The sequence below is a fragment of the Musca autumnalis genome, unplaced genomic scaffold (genome assembly GCF_047663935.1).
Source record: "Musca autumnalis isolate F117 unplaced genomic scaffold, ASM4766393v1 scaffold_1, whole genome shotgun sequence".
Lineage (NCBI taxonomy): Eukaryota > Metazoa > Arthropoda > Insecta > Diptera > Muscidae > Musca > Musca autumnalis.
Genome location: NW_027411644.1, coordinates 214,164,130 through 214,177,459, shown reverse-complemented (window position 1 = coordinate 214,177,459; position 13,330 = coordinate 214,164,130). Strand labels below are relative to the sequence as shown.

Below are 13,330 nucleotides of genomic sequence, written 5' to 3'. Positions count from 1 at the left end.
AGAAAAATCCTTTTGTCCAATAGACATTTACGACACTGCGGTGGAACAGAAATTATATCATAAAAAATGGTTGATATACATAGTTTTTTTATTGCAAATTTCAAACATAATAAAGAATTTGTAATTGTTATGAATTTCAAAATAGTTCATTATAAAAACGTCCCTGTAGGAAGTGTGGGGTCATGTGTTGACATGTCGCCACTTTGTCTACTAATATGGTGACAAAGTCAACACTTTGTCACCAGGTTGTCAACTATTGATACCTTTACCTTAATAATAAGAAGCATTGTGTATATTGACAGATGATAGCCCAACGAAGCATCTTATTTTTAAGTTTCTTAATTGTTTGGCGTAAAATAATTTTTGCGGTTGGTGAAAAAAGTGTTTTTATAAAAATCAATAAAATATCGTGAAAACTTAAAGCATATAATTTCAATAACAAGTATGAGCAAAAGAAAATATAAAAGACATTTGAAAAATAAACAATTCTATAGCAAAGTACGAATTCTGAGGCGACTAACAACATTTGTGGTGAAATTTCGACAATTAGACATTATGTGGAACCTTTAGAGAAGATTGTGGAGCCTGGTGTATATATTGTCCCGTCTCGCTGGAAATGCTGAATGCAACTAAACATAATAATGAATTACAATGTTGAAAAATTATTTGGCAAAAATCGATTGTGAGATTTTTCCAATTTTATACAGCTGTAATAGGCAAGCAAATTTAAGGACATATTTTTATTTATGTTTATTTATACATGTTTATTCTTTTCAATTCCTAGATGTTATATCAACATTCAGCAAATCGCCCGATAAAACGTTAAGTGCAACAGAAGAAGAACTATTTTAAGCAGACAAGTCATTGATGCGACTTGGCCAAGAAAATAAAACGAAAACGTTTTTTATTATTTATATGTTAAAATGTTTAAGCAGCTTTGAAAACATTGTCTTTATTTACTAATTTTTACTTTTGTGGAATCTTTGGCTTAGCCATTTAAAAAGATAAAATTACTGTAATACGCAATTTGTACATTTTTATTTTTAGCATTTTCAATATTATTTGTTTTATTTTTAATGAAATATAGTATTTAAACAAGTGTGTTACTTCATCTTCTTATTAAACGTTCTATATAGCTGTTTTATCTATGAAAAGTTCCAAATAAGCTAAAAAAATTAGTATTGAAAATCTGGTACTATTGACTCACTACCTCCAATGTCTATACTGACTTACTACCTCCAATGTCTATACTGACTCACTACCTCCAATGTCAACACATGGTTCCTCAGGAACTACTGACTTACTATTGACATACTAGTTCCATTGTCAGTACTGACTTTCGAATGACACGTTCATACAAAATGTCTATAGGAAATTACATTAGTTGTCTACAGTTTGTCAGTAGTACTGTTGACAATGTCAGTAGTAAGTCAGTATAGATTCACTACTGACATTTCCTACAGGGGTGTTAGAGAAAATATACAAACAATTAAAACCACAAAGATTAAACATTTTATTGTTGAATTGCTCTTATAAAAAAATTCAAAAGCAAAATATCGCAAATTTTTTTTTTCTGGATGTTGCCAAGCCAAAGTATTCGACCTACAAACAAACGTTCAATAAATACAAATAAACGTATTGTTCTGAACTCAGTAACACTGTTACCCTAAAATTCCGATTAAACGCTTAAACAACACCTTAAAACTTAACAAGAACTATGCATAAAATTGCTCAAAAAGCCTAACTTGTTAATTATTTTTATATTTTCAAATATTTTGAACAATAAGTATACCAATGTAGTTAAATAATTCTCTGTAATGCTTCCAACTACTTTACATATTTCTTGAACAATTTAAAACAGCTTAAAATTTTACTCAAAAATTAAAAAATTTGTAACATAAGCTAATATCCTATGGGAACTAAAATCATATCGGGGGGGGGCCCGGGCCCCCCGGGCCCCCCCCTGGCTACGTCGGTGGTTGAGACATAATAATACATTTTGATAGATAAAATTTGTGTTCAGAACTTGCAAAATATTAATACTTGCAGCAGTTTTCCCGTTTAGTGCTAAAAATGTGTTCCCGTACTTCGAAATCTAGCAAGATTTGCACTTCTCTTTGAACAAAAATAGCGCCGAATAACACCCTATTCTCCTATTTTTGGCAATACAATTTGGCCTAGTATAAACTAGCAGCATGTTAATTGGTACCTAGATACGATAGCTATACGTTGATTTTGACATTTCTGCTGCAGTTATTGCAATTTCCGTCATTTTTTCGTTCCCGTATTTTTTAAGAAATTTGTATGGGGAAGCTATTTTTGACAATTCTCTTTTTTTCTAGCACTACCATTAAAAAAGTACGATAACACAATGAAAATAGCATTGTAACAAAGTAATTTAATATTTCTTTCACCTTGTTTACAAATTTTGATACAAATTTTTTTTTGTTGCAGCAATTGACCATCTACCTTGTTTATTGTGATACGTGAAAAGTGTTGCAACTTTTGGTACTTTTTTAGGCAAAAACGGGGTTGTATATCATGTGTACTGTGATTTCGATGTTGATTTCGCTGAAATCACGAAATGAGATGATTTCATTTTTGTATGCGAAATCATGATAAATTTTGCATGATTCCGCGCGAAATCACGAAACGCCTTCGAAATCACGAAAAGACGCCGAATGTAAACCAAACATAAGCTTTCATATGTTGATGCTACATACAGATCGTCCAAGGGAAAGTTATGAGTTAATCCACGATATACATCTTTCTCTTTATGCAATTTCAATAAAGTCGGCGTTGGCGAAATCACAATAGTGGCGAAACTGTATTATTTTATCCTACATAGTTAACACTTCTCTAAATGTCTTAAGAAGATTTTTCTTAATAAGTCGGAAATTAGGTTCTGTACCGTCCTTATTGAATTAACATATGTTCATATAAAAACGCCGTTGTTAAAAAAATCAGCAAAATATTGCAATAATGTACTGTCGTTAAGTCTTAACAATTACTTTTTTTTGGTTGTTAACTTAACAATAATTTTCGGTAATTAACGACAAAATTTACCGACAAAAATTGTTAAAATTGATTTACAGAATAGCACTTACCGAGAATTATCGTTAACTACCGACATTCGTCGTTAATTCTGTCGTTAAGAAGTTACAGAATCGCACTACAGGAGCTGCATTCTTGTTCTATGAAAATTTGAAATGAAAAATATTTCCTTTATAACATGGTTTAATAATAAAGGTTAGCTAAAGCTTCCTGTCAATTTAAATTTTTTTCTTTCGACTGTTCCTAAAACGTCAGAACAATATACACAATCTTTGTATGTGTGTGTGATGTTTGAATAATATGCCAACAATTTTAAAAACAATCGAATTCAATGATTTTCAAAATTGTTTTCAGAGCATTTGTATGGAAGAAATCCTTCAGCTTATTATTGAAACAAACATTTTATCATATCCACAACTCGATTATGTGGAGAAACCTTGGCCCTTCATACATTTTTCGCGTTTTTTATAAAATGCTCAAAATTGGTATTTTGTAAACAAAATCACTTGTTGCCTTTTTGTTTACTAATTTTGAAGTTTTATGAATTCAGGAAAAACTAGGGTTCTATAGATTTTTTTCATTTAAATCTACCTATTTACTTATACCATGCTTTATAATATTTTTCATTTGACAGTTTTTTTCCTTTATAAAAGTATTTATTTCACATTTTCATAGCCCCAGATTTCGTTCCGATTTCTATCATGGTAGAACAAATATAAGGTAAAATAAAATACAACTCAACAACAACCACATAGAAATTCTTTTTGTTTGTAATGTCACTGTCAAAGATATATGTAAACAAAATAAGGAAATATCTATAAATTATTTGAATTCAAAAAACTTATAATTTTTCACATTTGATTGAATATTTTGGAATACATGAATAAAAATTCGTTACATTTTCAATTCGAATGTTTCCACATCATTCCATTAAATGCATGATTTCTCGCAGAAAGTAGAATTTGTGCAAAAATGTTTGGGCCGCTGGAAATTCATTGAAAAAGAAGAAGTTGGTTCAATCTTTTGTGTTTGAAATCAAAGAAGCACATGTTCATTAGGGCTTTATTTTTTTTTTCAAATTTAACAAAATACCTCACAAATCACAAACGTTGTACCGCCTCTATAAGCGGTGTTTTATTGTGCGGCTCGTCGTTCGGACTTGGAGGAGGTTACAAATCATTGATATGAAGAAGTCTTTCTGGAAAATAGTTTTTTTTTCGGAATGATATATTTTTTCCAAAAAAAAAAAAAATACATATATCTCTAATATACATCGAAATAGAAATAAATATATTGTTACGGGATTATAGCCCATTTAGATATGACCTCATTAGCCGGATTTAGCACATTATCAGGTTTTATTTGCTAATATGCCATTTAGATATGACACCATTAGCCGGATTTAGCGCATTATCAGGTTTTATTTGCTAAATCCAGCCAAAATCTACCAGATTTCCCATACAAAAATAAATCCTCCTATTGAGTGGATTTGTTTTAAATCTGGCATAAATCCTCGTATACAACTCTGTTTTTTGCAACATGTTGCTAGGAAATACAAAAGATTGCAAGCTGGCTCAAGAAACAAGGTAGATGCATCGGTGAATTGCTACACTAAAAATAATTTAAAATGTAAAAATTTGCAAACAAGCCGTATACAACTCTGTTTTTTGCAACATGTTGCTAGAAAATACAAAAAGTTGCAAGCTGGCACAAGAAACAAGGTAGATGCATCGGTGAATTGCTACACTAAAAATAATTTAAAATGTAAAAATTTGTAAACAGGGCGGAAAAATTAAATTTGTTTTGATGTACAAAGTTGATTTTAATCAACCAAGACTAATACTTATGATGTCTAAACGAAATAACTCGTTTATTTATTAAACAGTATTAAACAATAAATTTGTAATTTGACGTATGTTTTTGAGACGAATTCAATTTACAAAAAATTATTTTGACGTTTCGATTCGATCAGCTGACTGCCATTTAAATCCTCCAAAATGTATATCTAAATGCAATGAGATTTGTACTGGATTTATTAAATCAAGTCGAGGATTTATGGCTAGTCTTCTGTTCAGTTCAACGCTTAAAACACAACTAACTCGTCGTTGCGGCTTCCACCCGTATTTATCCCCAAAATTCCCTCGTTCAAGAATCCTCTAGAACACGTCTGGCAACACCTCGAATCTGTACAGCGAACACACAGACGCACATTCGCACTAATGGGTACTTTACACGATATGTATTTTACATATGGGTTGTCACATTTTATATACAAAATGTATACGCAAAGTGACAACCCATATGTAAAATACATATCGTGTAAAGTACCCATAAGGCCGCCATCAAACCATCTGCTTTTTCACATGTAAGACATCAGCTGTTCTGTATATTTGTATACTCAAAGTGACAACATACATGTGAAAAAGCAGATGGTCTGATGGCCCCCTAAGCGAACAACCAGACTTACATATATGGGCGAAGATCAATACAAGTGGACAAGCACACTAATGACGTAATTACAACAACAAACAAATGCAAGAAATAAAGAAGTAACAAACTAAACGATAATTACATGATTATGGCAAAACAAACAAAAGCACATTAAAGAAAGGTAAAGTAAGAACTAGAATGATGAAGAGAATTCTACATGGTAGTTGTTGTTACGTTACAATTCAAATTTTTAAATTAACGGAAATTAAACTAAATTAACTTAGACCTATCAGTTACATTCGTAACAATATAAAATGTCGTATGGAATTTGACACTAACGTTACAACCCAGCTACCTTTTATTGTTCTACCATGGATTTCTATACTATTTTTCAGATTTCGTTCCGATTTCGGAGAGAATGTCTGAAGCATGGTGGAATAAGAAGGTGTTACATCAAATCATACCAAACTTCAAAATTGTTCATAATAACACAGTTGGTCTGTTCCAGTACTGCAAGAATCTACTATTTTTTACTATTTTTTCCGATAACATAAAGGAAAAAATGTTATCGTAGTAAAAAATAGTAGCTTCTTGCAGGTTCTGGAACAGAGCAAGTACTGTGAATTGCTTGTTTACCTCCTGAATGTGATTTTATTAAGAATATCGCGTTTTGACAACTAGTGTGATAATCATCTGTTTTTGTGATTCCCTAACACATTTTTTGAGTTACCGACAAAAATCGTTAAAATTAAAACGCAAAATTATAAATGAAAAGTTGAAATAAAAGTTGACAACACTCTCGCTATCGGTAGAACTTTACGACTGGCTTTTATTCGTCGCTAACTTACCGAAAAACATCGGTAATTACGAAATTATAAGCATTTTAATTTTACCGACAATTGTCGGTAACTCAAAAAATGAGTTAGAGAATCGCACTACTGAGAACACCCAATTTCATAAAATATTTTCAATGAAATCGCTTTAGTGAGGACCGGGACTATGGAACTCGATATAGCGGCGTATAAATTCATGATTTTTTCAATGAATCACTCTAGTGTGGAACTGGACTTACATTTGTCTATGCTTGCAGGGACCTAAAAACTTGTTTTCAACTGTATTTAAAATGTGTCGAACAGAGTCCATTTTTCCAGACTTCGCGTGGACCGGAAATTGAAATTCTTACTCCAATTCTTCCAATTTCTTTTGAAGGGGTAATCCGTTAATTTTGTCACCGGGAAATGACGTGTTTTAGCTAATCACACGGAATTGATGACTCGGCGCCCTTGAATACGTCCAAGTAATGCCGTTAACACAATATTACCGTCGGCTTCTTTATATGGCAACGGCGTCATCAGAAGTATTTTGTGGGCCGTCAATTCCCATTACCCTACACTTCACACCTCATTCTATTTTTGTTTTGTTTATTCATATTTATCGTTTAATCTCTTTTGTCTTAAGTGCAGTACACATTAGCCCTGTTCCTTTACGTTCAAGAATCTTCAAGTTTTACAACTTTTTACTCTAAAAGCGTTCCTTTACTTCAGACACAATACAATTCATATGGGAGCAGTTTTCAACTTTTACTACTTTTGCCGGTTTTACCATTTTCAGAAGTAAAGGAACAGACCAATTGTCAGTTTTGAATGTCGATATTTCTCAATTATCGATAACTGTCAAACCGTCCAGCAACCACAAAACATAAGCTCTGTTCCAGAACTAAAAAGTTTTTACAATTTTTACCACTTTTACACATTTTGCGTTCCCGTACACAAAATTTATATGAAAATCGTTTACGACTTTTACAACTTTTACGACTTTTACCACTTTATGAAGTACGGGAACAGCCCAATATTGTGGTTGCATGATGAATGACAAAAATGAACGGCCACACCAGCAAGCAACAACAAAGCTGTCATTCAAAACTGACAATGTGTACCCAGCTTTAAGTACAGTACACATTCTCAGTTTTGAATGACGATTTTTTGCAATTATCGATAACTGTCCAACCGTCCAGCAACCACAAAATATTTGGAGGTTGCATGATGAATGACAAAAATGAACGGCCACACTAGCAAGCAACAACAAAGCTGTCATTCAAAACTGACAATGTGTACCTAGCTTTATTCCTTCTTTGAACTCCTTATTCACCAAAGTGAACCAACTTTCTAGTTTGAGGTGTAGTGCGAATCTGTAAATAGTTAGGAAAAGAATTTCCGACAATTATCAGTAACTAGGCGTTTACACCAGACAGTTTGTCTTCAAATACAACTCTGATTTACTAACACATACATACATTTGTCGTTTGTCTTCCAGCTGTCCATAATTTTTTCGCAGACAGTAGGGAAGACAAATTTTTGACATTTTTGTAAAAATAAGTGAGATAATAATTGAAATGTGTTGAAAACAAAACAATATGAACAAAAACAAAATATGTGAACGGAAAACAAAAAGAAATCGACGATTTTCATTCAAAATTTTACAACTGTTTTTGCATTTGTATAATCGAGTTGTAGATATGATAAAATCTTTGTTTCAATGAAAAGCTGACAAATTTCTTCCATACAAATGTTCTAAAAACTATTTTAAAACCCATTAAATTCGATTGCTTTTAAAATTGTTTGGCATATTATTCAAACAGCACACACACATACAAAGATTGTGTATATTGTGTTGACGTTTTAGGAACAGTCGAAAGAAAAAAATTAAATTGACAGGAAGCTTTAGCTAACCTTTCTTATTAAGCCATGAAAGATACCGTTCCTTCGTTGATCGTTCATTAATTTTTCGTTCAGTGAAATATATCGACTGATCTAGTTCATACGCTTTTCTCAATGAATCGTTCAATTGAACTTGCTCGAACTGTACAACTCTACATTCGGTTTGTCATGTTAACAGAGCACAGCACAAATAATCGGCTTCGATTTTTCTATTTGACAGTTCGAACTGAACAGCTGTAAATGTTAGACGTAAGATTCGGGAGAAAATTGATAACAAAACAGCCGTGCAAAAGTTAGAAGTGATTTCAAATAGAAAAAAAGGATATAACTTCAATAACAACAAAGTTGTTAATAATTATATTCTAATAGTTGTTTTGCAAAAAAAAGAATATTCTTTAAAACTTCAAACAAAGGAACGGGCAAAAGTCATTTGTCGTTTTGTAATCCAACAACAAAGAGTGGAAATCTTGACAGAAGTAAAATATCCACAGAAATAAATTTTCCTGACCGAAGAAAAATTTTATATTGTTGTGGTATCTTTGCGCAACGTGTGTGTTTACGTGTTTTAACAAAAAAATTACCAAATCAAGAGCAAGCAAAATAATCATTAAATCCCCAAGAAGAAACAAATTGTGAGGAAGATTTGCTTAAAATTATATAATAATTCAATTGGCAACGAATCACATTAACAACAATTTTTGATTTTTTAGTTTCTCGTTTTTGGCTATTTTTTGATATTGTTGTGTTGTCCAACACACGACCCATAATAACAAAAACAAAAACAACAAAAGGAAAAGTGTGTTAAAAAAAAAACATAAAAAACCAAACAAACAACAGAGGTAACAACAAGAGTCTGAGTTTAACCTACTCTGAAGCACCTAAAAACCCTACAAAAAAAGTTACGTGAGTTATTTAATAAACAAATCACACACTCCCTCTCGTACAACCAAAAACACATCCAGTGAAAGAAGAAAGACCAACAATCAAAATCATTTATCTTCCAAACCCATACAACCATCAATGAAATAACTTTGATTTATCAAATAAGTGATAATTGTAAAAAGAAACTATATTTTTATAACAAGAAATTGATATAGGCAACATAAATCTATTATCAATCACAAACATACGTCATCATCATCCGAAAAGGAAATCGAAAGTATCCCAATTTTTTAAATTGTTATTTGGAAATAATATTATAATAGCTAAGGTAAGTGATATTTATTTAATATGTATTAAAATGTTTATTCAATGGAAATTTTTTGTTTTAAGTTAAGTGTTAAATATGAAGGTACCTAAGTTCAATCTAAATTTAATGTTTAACATAAAAGTTAGACTTTCTATACGTACGTATATATGTAGGTCAACACTGAGGTCACGTTTAAGTGTAATATAACGAGCAATCACATTCAAACTTCTGACCAGACAAAAACCTCGAAAGTGCCTAAACTTTCCATACGTATACAACTACAAACTGTCGGGTAACAATTTTATTATGTCAAAATCAAAAGAGCTGTACATTCGTGATCGTCTTGAAATTCTTCAATTGGTATTTAGAACATATAGCACTTAGAAATGCTCCTAGAGCATGTCTGGTTTAATATCCCTCTGAAGGAAGAAAGTATGTCGTTGAAAACAGCACCCAATGCGCTTGACAATGTCTTGGTATCTTTTCCAAAAATGGAATACCTATAATTAAAATATTTAAGGTTGTTGTTGTAATTACATATGATATGATTGTATGTTTTCCTGCTTAATCCGCCTCCGGCTTAATCTCCTGTGGCTGCTTTGATGCGTTGTAAACACAAAGCACTGGAGGTATTTGAGTAGGTTTGATTGGGGAGTTGAAAAGGTGCAGAGTATTGTGCGGACCTCTACCGCATGCTAGACAGATGTTATGCACGGTGTTCTTGTCCTATTGGAATTTCGACGGATGCACCATACCGAATCTAGTTGAGCCAAAACTATTCTGGTTTGTCATGGCAGCTGACTTTCCTCAGCTGCAATTGATTGGGGATGTACTCCGAAGACTGCATTCACCCGAGTGTTTGTTTATGGCATCTGCAACTGCATCTTGTGTATGGTCTCTTGGCAGACATGTTGATCTATGGGTTCTGTTTTGTAACATTGGACTTCTTTTCATAAATCATGAGGGATCTTCCCTCATGACATGCCTGGGTTGGGGTGAGTAGGTGACTCTAAGTAACACTCGAGAAAGTACTGCAACGATAGCATGCCATTGTATTGCCACACTGGAAGAATCTTCGTGTCCTCATGCAAATGGGACCTGAGGACCTTTTTCCTACATCTCAGCTTGTCACAGATAGCTGCGGCATGCTCGGGCAACGTGTGTTACCCCCAGAATCATGGGACAGTTAGTTGTTGTAGCTACGTAGAAGCATAGGTTTCATGCTGGGTTGGCAGCCACTGGCCGAAAGAACCCGCTGCCATGGGATTGGGGGCAGTTAATGGTCGGAATTCTCGACATTCAACGCTGTGCTCGTCTATGTGGTAATCAGAACAGCCCATATAATTAGTGACGAATATTTGGAAATTTTTTGTTATATGGTTTTTGAGAGTAGTTTCAGTACATATATTGGGTTGTTTTCTTAATTAATTTTCATGATATATTTTTATTTGCTTCATTTATTATATTTAATTATAAGTTAAGCAATTTTGTTTTTATGTAACTTTAACGGCCTGCCTGGCGTTGTAACAATGTTAAATAAAAAAAATTAAATTAAAAAGGTTTTAAGATCGATCAAATATAATCAGTGTGCAGCGTTGTTTTTGTGCTGTGCTGCTTACGGAAGCCATGCTGATGATCGCCAACGTTTCTGATGCTGGGGTGGAGTAAAGCCTCAAGTGTCTTTGCTACGGGCGACAAAAGCGAAATGGGTCCGTACGATTCACTGCTGTTTCAGCATTACCATTGAAATACTGTCGGGGTCTTACGATTTAAAGGACACAAGAACTTGCCGGTGACCCATTCGGTATTGTTTTGTCATATATATTTTACTCCCAAATGTTCAAATTTTGTTCATTGGAAACCCAAACACACCACACCCTACTAGAGCTGGCAAACTAATGATAGTCGGACTATCGTTTTGATCACTATGATTTTAATCGGGCTCAATAGCAATTATGTTTTAAATAATTCGGGACATATAACCAAAAAAAACTTATTTTGATAGCCGACGTAAACTTCGTTTTACAACAGCAATCAAAAGGATAGTCGGACTATCGATAGTTTGCCAGCTCTACACCCACCCACCGAAATGGTGTTGACATTCATTTCTAGCTACGTTCTTGTACGCATTGGATGATTCAGTGTTCCTACAGGCATTTACAACATCATCCATTGTAAATTGTGATGGTTCCTCCTCGGTGCGAGTAGATCTAATGCGACGTGGGACTCTATCCTTCGCCCTATCACTCCCAGGGTGCTAGATAAATTGTCAATTAAAATGAAATTCGTACCAGTAACGTCGCCAAACGTGACTGAGGTCCTATTTTGCTTTTTTCAAGGGTACAAACACGACTTAACCGTTGTCCAAACTTCAATAATTCTGTCTTCAACATTGTAACTCTTCAGTCTAGTCACATGTTCCGCTTGTTATCACCCCGTCCAACCTATAAACTTCCAGTGTCAACTCCCTAACTCTGGGGTCACTAGGTTTGGCTGGGGAATTTGGTAACACTTATTATTCGAATAGCAAATATGTAGCCAGCGGCTGCAGCAGTGATGATGCCTCAGAAGTGCGGCGTTCAGAGGTGATTAAATCTGGCGGTCTGCTGATGAAGACATTTATGGGGGGATGGTTTGACCCAAGAGAAACATCAGGTTGCCATGTGACGTCATTTTTCAGACAAGATGACACAATTCTTACATCTGGCGGACTGTGATACTGTTCGCTGTCTGGTAGGGGCGTTCTCATTGACCGTGCAAAGCGTAGAGCTAACAATCTTCTCAGTCATTGATGCCGAGGACCGAATGTCACAACTCATGATGATCATTAACATCCCCCAAGACCAGACAGTTATTATGATGTTGGGTCATTGATGCCAAGGACCGAATGTCACAACTTATGGTGAGCATTAACATTCCCCAAGACCAGACAGTTATTATGATGTTGGGCCTGTTGTGGCAACTGCTGGCCGGAACGTTGATGTACTGTAGTTCCGGTTCAATTCGATATCAAAGAATCCATCGCCTTGGGATTGGGTTTCCTTCCAAACTGCCTTTAGTAGCATTTCTCCACTTTAAAGAATTAATTTTGTCCTTAAAAAAGAAAAAAAGTTTCACTAATGCCATGTCCCATTGTTCCCAATTACAACCAGCCACATCATCTAGATTATAATGCTTTTGCCGCATGTCTCATGACCAGTTGTAATGTCATTTTATTGCTCATTTGGTGGGCTCTGCGCGACATTATTATGAAGCTTGGATTTGTTTAAGTTTATTTATGATGACATTTTGTAAGGCTTTGTCAACCACCCGCCACAGCAGCTATACAACATATTTGAAAAAAGGAAGGGTAGATAGTGTGTTTAGCTGTGATGCATGCACTAGGACCCCATTAAACTTGTAAAAGGCCAACAATGTAAAAATGTAGGCGAACAACAGTGGAACATGCAACAAAATGGATAAAGGATATTATATAGAAGACCACGGGGGGCTTCTGTAGAATAGAAGACCACCGTAGGGGGCTTCTATAGAATAGAAGACCACCGTAGGGGGCTTCTATAGAATAGAAGACCACCGTAGGGGGCTTCTATAGAATAGAAGACCACCGTAGGGGGCTTCTATGGAATAGAAGACCACTGTAGGGGGCTTCTATGGAATAGGAGATTACCGTATGGGGCTTCTATGGAATAGGAGACCACGGTATGGGGCTTCTATGGAATAGAAGACCAACGTAGGGGGCTTTTATGGAATAGAATACCACCGTAGGGGGCTTGTATGGAATAGAAGACCACCGTATGGGGCTATTATGGAATAGAAGACCACCGTAGGGGGCTTCTATGGAATAGAAGACCACCATAGGGGGCTTCTATGGAATAGAAGACCAACGTAGGGGGCTTCTATGGAATAGAAGACCAACGTAGGGGGCTTCTATGGAAAAGAA

The 13,330-nt window shown here is 34.5% G+C and overlaps 1 protein-coding gene across 9 annotated transcripts in view; it reads left to right on the top strand.

Annotated features, from left to right (window-relative positions):
• The first annotated feature begins 8,355 nt into the window (after positions 1-8,355).
• The window catches only part of Hmgcr (HMG coenzyme A reductase), a 161,756-nt gene continuing 156,781 nt past the window's right edge, over positions 8,356-13,330 (top strand). For 2 of the 9 annotated variants that reach the window (XM_073960088.1, XM_073960085.1), the window contains exons 1-2: positions 8,378-8,450; positions 8,912-9,411. The gene's annotated coding sequence lies outside the window, so the exon portion shown is untranslated. Of the gene's footprint in view, positions 9,412-13,330 lie in introns of all 9 variants that reach the window. The other 7 variants (XM_073960083.1, XM_073960086.1, XM_073960087.1 and 4 more) reach the window with 6 other exon arrangements.